This window comes from Arachis hypogaea, chromosome 16 (assembly GCF_003086295.3).
Source record: "Arachis hypogaea cultivar Tifrunner chromosome 16, arahy.Tifrunner.gnm2.J5K5, whole genome shotgun sequence".
Lineage (NCBI taxonomy): Eukaryota > Viridiplantae > Streptophyta > Magnoliopsida > Fabales > Fabaceae > Arachis > Arachis hypogaea.
In genome coordinates, this window is record NC_092051.1 from 79,798,153 (window position 1) to 79,806,726 (window position 8,574).

General features: G+C 36.7%; 1 non-coding gene across 1 annotated transcript; it reads left to right on the forward strand.

Moving 5' to 3' along the window:
- Positions 1-3,084: 3,084 nt before the first annotated feature.
- On the forward strand, positions 3,085-3,192 carry LOC112761484 (small nucleolar RNA R71). The gene has a single exon (XR_003181878.1). It is a non-coding gene; the product is annotated as a small nucleolar RNA R71 (small nucleolar RNA).
- Positions 3,193-8,574: the final 5,382 nt, after the last annotated feature.

Below are 8,574 nucleotides of genomic sequence, written 5' to 3' on the forward strand. Positions count from 1 at the left end.
CAAGTGCTTTCTCCATGGAGGTTTGGGGTGGATCTATGTATGGTTCATTTGGTTCATAAGGTGGTTAGTATGGTGGATGTGGGTTAGGGTCATATAGAGGTGAATGGTGGAAAGAGGCTTGTGAGTATGGTGGTCCAAAGTCATGTTGAGGAAGGGGTCAATAGGCATATGGTGGTGGTTGTTGATAGTCCACTGGAGGTGGTTGTTGCCATGAGGGTTGATCAAATCCTTGTGGCTCCTCCCATCTTTGATTGTTCCAACCTTGATGCCTGTTCTCATTGTAATTTCTTCTTCCTGCAACATTATTGTAACCAGACTCATAGCCAAAGGAGTGAGAGTTCATAGTAGTAAATAAAAATTAAAAATGAAAATAAAAATAAATTTAAATTAAAAGGTTATTTAAATTTTGAATTAAATTTTGAAATTTGAAATTTGAAATTTTGAAATTTAAAATTTGAAATTTGAAAATTTTTAAATTTAAATTTTGAAAATTCTTAAATTTGAATTTTGAAATTTGATTTTTGAAATAAGATAAGATAAGATAAAAATTTTAAAAATAAAAATCTGAAATTTTTTTTTTTTGAAAAAATTAATTAAAAATATTTTTGAATTTAATGAAGAAAGAGAAAAACAATAAAATGACACCAAATTTCAAATTTTTAGATCAAAACGAAGAAAACAACTAAGAACAGCTTGAAGGTCAAGATGAACGTGAAGAACAACTTGAAGATCAAGATGAACACTAAGAACAAATTTTTGAAAAATTTTTTTTAATAACTAAATAAAAACCAATAACCTCTTAATTTATGAAAAAGCAAAAATAAAAACAAAAATAAAAACAAATAAACAAGCAAAAAGCAAATATTTACAATAACCAATAATAAGGCACACGTTTGCAATTCCCCCGACAACGGCGCCATTTTGACGTTAGGATTTTTGCCAGAAAAGAATTTCATAAAAACAGTCGCGTTGTAGATATAGTCTCTAAACCTACAAAAATCCCTTCGTGCAAATGTTTTGGTTGTCACAAGTAACAAACCTGTAAATAAATTGATAACCGAAGTATTCAAACCTCGGGTCGTCTTCTCAAGGAATTGCAGGGAGGTATGTTCTTATTATTGGTTATGAAGATTGTAAATTGGGGGTTTTGGAAGTAAGGAAGCAGTATGTTGCACAAAAAGAATAAAATAAAATAGTAATAATAAAATAAACTCTTGGCAAGGTATGAAGACTGGAGGTCCTATCCCAGTTATCCTTATCAATTGTAATGAGAATTGGATTTTTCTCCCACTTTATTAACCTCTAACTATGAAGGTAAGTTAAGTGGATGAATTAATTCTTGAAGAATTCCAATTCTCAATCAACAATGAGCTTGATAACTCAAGAGTCACCAATTATTTAACCAAAGCCAAAAGGGAAATATCTAAATTAAATTAAAAGCAAAACAATCTTAAATCTGAAATACCTCAAATAATATTAATTGAGAAAATCATAACATGAATGTAGCATAAGCCAAATAGGCAACATAACTAATATAAGCATTAAAGTATCTGAAAGTAAGAGATAAATATAAAGTAAATGAACATTGAACCTGGGATTGAGAGTCACTCCTAAAACTAAGAGAAATCCTAAATCCTAATCCTAAGAGAGAGGAGAGAACCTCTCTCTCTAAAAACTACATCTACTCCTAAAATTGTAAATATGTGAGAACCTTTTATGAATGGATGTATTCCTCCACTTTATAGCCTCTAATCTGTGTTTTCTGGGCCGCAAACTGGGTCAGAAATAGCCCAGAATTCGCTGGTTGCGAATTCAGATTCGCTGATTTTCGTCACTTGCGATGCGGCCGCATGGAGCACGCAGTCGCGTCACCTAGCGTCAGAGAAACTATGGCATATTATATATCAAATCGAAGCCCCGGACGTTAGCTTTCCAACGCAACTAAAACCGCGTCGTTTGGACCTCTGTAGTTCACGTTATAGCCATTTGAGTGCAGAGAGGTCAGGCTGGACAACTTAGCAACTTCTTCAACTTCTTGTATTCCTTCCACTTTTGCATGCTTCCTTTCTATCCTCTGAGTTATTCCTGCCCTATAATATCTGAAATCACTCAACACACATATCAAGGCATCTAATGGTAATAAGAGAGGATTAATATTAGCAATTATAAGTCCAAAGAAGCATGTTTTCAATCAAAGCACATAATTTAGGAAGGCAAATGTAAAACCATGCAAATAGTATGAATAAGTGGGTAAAGAGTTAATAAAAACCACTTAATTGAGCACAATATAAACCATAAAATAGTGGTTTATCATTCGGCCATGATTGTTATATCAATGGCTTTGTACTCTCTCTTTGGATTCTCTTCTGTATTGCTTGGGAGAGTACTAGGAGGGGTTTCAGTGCTTCCTTTACTCAGCTGGCCCACTTGTGCTTCCAAATTTCTAATGGAAGACCTTGTTTCATTCATGAAACTCTCAGTGGCCTTAGATAGATCAGAGACTAAATTTGCTAAGCTAGATGGATTCTGCTCAGAATTCTCTGTCTGTTGCTGAGTGGATGATGGAAAAGGTTTACTATTGTTAAACCTGTTTCTTCAACCATTATTAAAGCCTTGTTGAGGCTTTTGTTGATCCTTCCATGAGAAATTTGGATGATTTCTCCATGAGGGGTTATAGGTGTTTCCATAAGGTTCACCCATGTAATTCACCTCTGCTATTGCAGGGTTCTCATGATCATAAGCTTCTTCTTCAGAAGATGCCTCTTGAGTACTGTTGGATGCAGCTTGCATTCCATTCAGACTCTGAGAAATCATATTGACCTGCTGAGTCAATAGTTTGTACTGAACCAATATGGCATTCAGAGCATCAACTTCAAGAACTCCCTTCTTCTGAGGCGTCCCATTACTCACAGGATTCCTCTCAGAAGTGTACTTAAACTGGTTGTTAGCAACCATGTCAATAAGTTTTTGAGCTTCTGCAGTCATTTTCTTTAGGTGAATGGATCCACCTGCAGAAGTATCCAATGACATCTTAGCTAATTCAGACAGACCATCATAGAATATATCCAGGATGGTCCATTCTGAAAGCATGTTAGAAGGACATTTTTTGGTCAGTTGCTTGTATCTCTCCCAAACTTCATAGAGGGATTCACCTTCTTTCTGTCTGAAGGTTTGAACATCCACTTTAAGCTTACTGAGCTTTTGAGGAGGAAAGAACTTGGCTAAGAAAGCCGTGACCAGCTTATCCCAAGAGTTCAGGCTATCCTTGGATTGAGAATCCAACCATATTCTAGCTCTGTCTCTTATAGCAAAAGGGAAAAGCATGAGCCTGTAGACCTCGGGATCATCCCCATTGGTCTTAACAGTATCACAGATCTGCAAAAATTCAGTTAAGAACTGAAAAGGATCTTCAGATGGAAGTCCATGAAACTTGCAGTTCTGCTGCATCAAAGAAACTAATTGAGGTTTCAGCTCAAAGTTGTTTGCTCCAATGCCAGGGATGGAGATGCTTCTTCCATGTAAATTGGAATTAGGTGCAGTAAAGTCACCAAGCATCCTCCTTGCATTATTATTATTTTTGGCTGCCATCTCCTCTTCCTGTTCAAAAATTCCTGTAAGGTTGTCTCTGGATTGTTGTATTTTAGCTTTTCTTAGTTTCCTTTTCAGAGTCCTTTCAGGTTCAGAATCTGCTTCAACAAGAATGTTATTGTCCTTGCTCCTGCTCATATGAAAAAGAAGAAAATAGAAAATAATAGGGATCCTCTTTGCCTCAGTGGAGAGTGGTTCCTTTGTGTGAGTAGAAGAAGAAAAGAATGTAATGTAAAGAGGAGAAGAGGAAAAACTCGAACACAGAGAGGGAGGTGGTGTTCGAATTTTTGGATGGGAGAGAAGTGTTAGTAGATGAATAAATAAATAGAAGGAGATGAGGGAGAGGGAATTTCGAAAATTAATTTTTGAAAAGAAGTTGATGATTTTCGAAAATTAAAGGAGAATTAAAATTAAAATTAAAATAATTAATTAACTAAAAAGAATTTTTGAAAAAGAAGGAGGTATTTTCGAAAATTAGAGAGGGAAGAGTAGTTAGGTGGTTTTGAAAAAGGTATGATTGAAACAAAAAGATAAGATTGATTGAAAAAGTTTTGAAATTTGTTTTTGAAAAGGATATGATTGAAATTTAAAAAGATATGATTGAAACAAAAAGATAAGATTTGAAAATCAATTTTAAAAAAGATAAGAAGATAAGAAGTTAGAAAAGATATTTTAAAATCGAATTTTTTTTTTTGAAAAAGATATGATTTAAAAAGATATGATAGAAAGATATGATTAAAATTAGTTTTGAAAAAGATTTGAATTTTAAAATCAAAATTAATGACTTGACTCACAAGTAATCACAAGATATGATTCTAGAAATTAAAGTTTGAATCTTTCTTAACAAGAAAGTAACAAATTTGGAATTTTTGAATCAAAACATTAATTGTTGATAATATTTTCGAAAATTATGAGATAGAATTAAGAAAAAGATTTTTGAAAAATATTTTTATAATTTTCGAAAATAAATAAGAAAAATGAAAAAGATTTGATTTTTTGAAAAAGATTTGAAAAAGATAGAATTTTTAAATTGAAAATTTGATTTGACTCATAAGAAACAACTAAATTTTAAAAAGTTTTGAAAAAGTCAACTCAAATTTTCGAAAATTTATGAGAGAAAAAGGGAAAGGTATATTTTTTATTTTTGAATTTTTAATGATGAGAGAGAAAAACATAAAAAATGACTCACAACATGAAAATTATGAATCAAAATACATGATGCATGCAAGAACACTATGAATGTCAAGATGAATACCAAGAACACTTTGAAGATCAAGATGAACATCAAGACTTATTTTTGAAAATTTTTAAGAAAAGAAAAATATGCAAGACACCAAACTTAAAAATTTGCAAACTTCAGACACTAACAAATTGAAAATGCATATGAAAAACAAGGAAAGACACAAAACAAGAAAATATGAAGATCAAACAAGAAGACTTACCAAGAACAACTTGAAGATCATGAAGAACACTATGAATGCTTGAATTTTCGAAAAATTTTTAGAAAAATAAAAATATGCAATTGACACCAATACTTAAAAATTGACTCAAGACTCAAACAAACAACATAAAATATTTTTTATTTTTATAATTTTATTAATTTTTTTGGATTTTTGTATATTTTTTTTTTCTGAAAACATATAGGGAAAAGGAAGCAATGAATTCAAAGTCCTCAATCAAGATTCCAAGAATCATACCAGGTTAGTCTAAAGCTTGATGGCCAGCCGAACTTCAGCATACCATTTTGAAACTTTAAAATTCATTCATTAAAATTTTAAAATAATTTTCGAAAACAAAGGGAAAAAAACGTCCAATGCGCTGTCACTGCATGGCTAATAAGCACTCGCGAGTTTGAAGCTCGTCACAGCCATCCCTTCCCAGATCCTACTCGGAATACCACAGACAAGGTTTAGACTTTCCGGATCTCAGGAATGGCCATCCATGGGTTCTAACTTATACCACAAAGATTCTAATATCTCGGACTCGGTCCTCTGTATTAGATATCTAAGAGATACTCATTCTAGCTTGTTTGCACGTAGAACGGAAGTGTTTGTCAGGCACGCGTTCATAAGTGAGAATGATGATGAGCGTCACATAATCATCACATTCATCATGTTCTTGGGTGCGAATGGATATCTTAGAAATGGAATAAGTTGAATTGAATAGAAAAACAATAGTACTTTGCATTAAATCATGAGGAACAGCAGAGCTCCACACCTTAATCTATGGAGTGCAGAAACTCTACCGTTGAAAATACATAAATGATGAAGGTTCAGGCATGGCCGAATGGCCAGCCCCCAACGTGATCAATATGATCCAAAGATAAACTAAAAATTATATATCAAATACAATAGTAAAAAGTCCTATTTATACTAAACTAACTGCTAGGGTTTACATAAGTAAGTAATTGATGCATAAATCCACTTTCGGGGCCCACTTGGTGAGTGCTTGGGCTGAGCTTGAAGTTTACACGTGCAGAGGCTTCTTTTGGAGTTGAACGCCAAGTTGTAACGTGTTTTTGGCGTTCAACTCTGGTTCGTGACGTGTTTCTGTTGTTTAACTCCAGACTGCAGCGTAGAACTGGCGTTCAACGCCCTTTTGCGTCATCTAAATTCGAGCAAAGTATGGACTATTATATATTTCTGAAAAGCCCTGAATGTCTACTTTCCAACGCCGTTGAGAGCGCGCCATTAGGAGTTCTGTAGCTCCATAAAATCCACTTTGAGTGCAGGGAGGTCAGAATCCAACAGCATCAGCAGTCCTTCTTCAACCTCTGAATCTGATTTTTGCTCAAGTCCCTCAATTTCAGCCAGAAAATACCTAAAATCATATAAAAACACACAAACTCATTGTAAAGTCTAGAAATGTGAATTTAACATAAAAACTAATAAAAAAATCCCTAAAAGTAACTAGATCCTACTAAAAACATACTAAAAACAATGCCAAAAAGCGTATAAATTATCCGCTCATCAGGTACATTCTACTTCTGAAATTGCTGAGGTGATGGTTGGGGTCTGTGGTGCCATCGTACAAAGTCATATCTGGATGTTTGAAGTCTTTTGGGATTTTGGTCTTCATGATCTCCCTAGTGAATAGATCTTGATCCTTGCGAGAGTTGTCCTCAGGGGTGGATCGAGTAATTTTGGCTTTGAGATCGGCTTCGATTTTTAGAAGTTTATCCTCCAATTCCCAGCGTCGCCTTATTTATCTTTGCAGATCCTTTCCTGCTTCTCGCTGGTGTTGGGCTTCTTTCTCAAGTTGCTTTAAACGTTCTTGATGCGTCTCTAACGGATTTGATGAGTTTTTGTCCCCGTTTAGGTTCGGAGTGTCCTTTGATGTAGCGTCTGTGTTTTTGTGCGGCGTTCTATCTTCTAGATCTGAATCATGGTCGTTGTCATGGTCGTCCGCCATGGTGATGGGATGACTTCCATGGTCCCCAGCAACGGCGCCAATGTTCCGTGGGTTACCTGAAACTGTAGGTCGATCTTGGACGAGATCTTCTGTACTGGTCGGAGATGACGTGTCCGGCTGGTGGGTGGCGACCGGAGCTGTTGTGTCTGACTTGTTGGACTAGCTGCACTGCTGATCCTTGGTCACCGGAGGGTGGGGGGTACCTGCAAGAGACTCCGATGCTTAAGTTAGCATGGGTATTAAGCAGGTTTTTAGTAGAATCAGAGTATGAGTTATACCTGGGTGCTCCAGTATATTTATAATGGTTGTAGAGTGATTGTTTTTAGATAAGATAAGTTAGTTATCTTATCTTATCTTTATCTTTGAGTTGAGGTTAGCTTATCTTCAAGGGAACCGCCCTTATCTCTATAGGCTTGGACTGCCTTTGGATTTGGGTCGTGTTCCTCTATTTGGGCCCTTTACTGGGCTTTTCTGTAGATTCGTCCGACCTCTTTTGAGAAGAGGTCGGATAGCCTGACCTGAAGAGGTCGGTCGCTTTATTACAGAACATTCCGGATCGGATAGCTCGAACCAGGGTGTGAACAGGTTCCAGTTTATTTATAGTAGAATGTGATAACCTCCCTTGGGGTGATAATCTTATCTTATCTTGTATCTTGTGAGTTTGTTGAGATCTTATTCTTTTGGTCACTGCCTTCTAGAAGCAGTGACCTCACCTTAGATGGTGTCTTGATTGGAGGTCTTAGCCGACCTCTTAGAAGAGGTCGGCTAGAGATTGGAGGGCCCCCTCCCGAAGTTGGCCCTTTTGTCTTCATGGGTCTTGATCATACCCTAGGTCGAGCTATGCAACCCAGGCTGGTTAAAGACACGAGTGACCGACCTCCTCAGGACGGTCGCCACCGACCTCTTACTAAAAGAGTTCGGCCAAATCACCATAGAGGTCTAAGCAGGCCCAAACGAAAGGAGCAAAGCCCATTCTAAAGGCGGCAAAGCCAAGAAAAATAAGGCAGTTCCCCTAAAAAGATAAGATAAGATAACTGTCTTATCTCATGAGAAGGTCACTCTACACTACTATAAAGACACTAGAGCACCCAGGTAAAACTCATACTCTGATTCTACACAAAACCCTGCTTAAAGCCCGTGCTTACTTAAGCATCAGAGTCTTTTGCAGGTACCACCACCCTCTAGTGATCAAGGATCAGCCACATCTCAAGGCTCAGCAAGTCAGACACGATAGCTCTGGCCACAACAGCAGATCTCCTATGAGATCGACCTTCAGTTTCAGGTAACCCTCGAAACATTGGCGCCGTTGCCGGGGATCCTGGAAGTCATTCCATCATCATGGCAAACAACCTTGACCATGACCACAATTCTAATTTGGAGAACATGACACCGCATAAGAACGCGAACATCACACCGAAAGATATACCTCAACAAAACAGAGACAAGCATTCTTGTTCATGCTCTGGGTTGAGCTGCACGACCCAGGCTGATTAAAGACAAGTCGACCGACCTCTTCAGGTCTGGATTGCCTGACCTCTTCTTAAAGAGGTCGGCCAAATCACCAGAGGGGCCCAA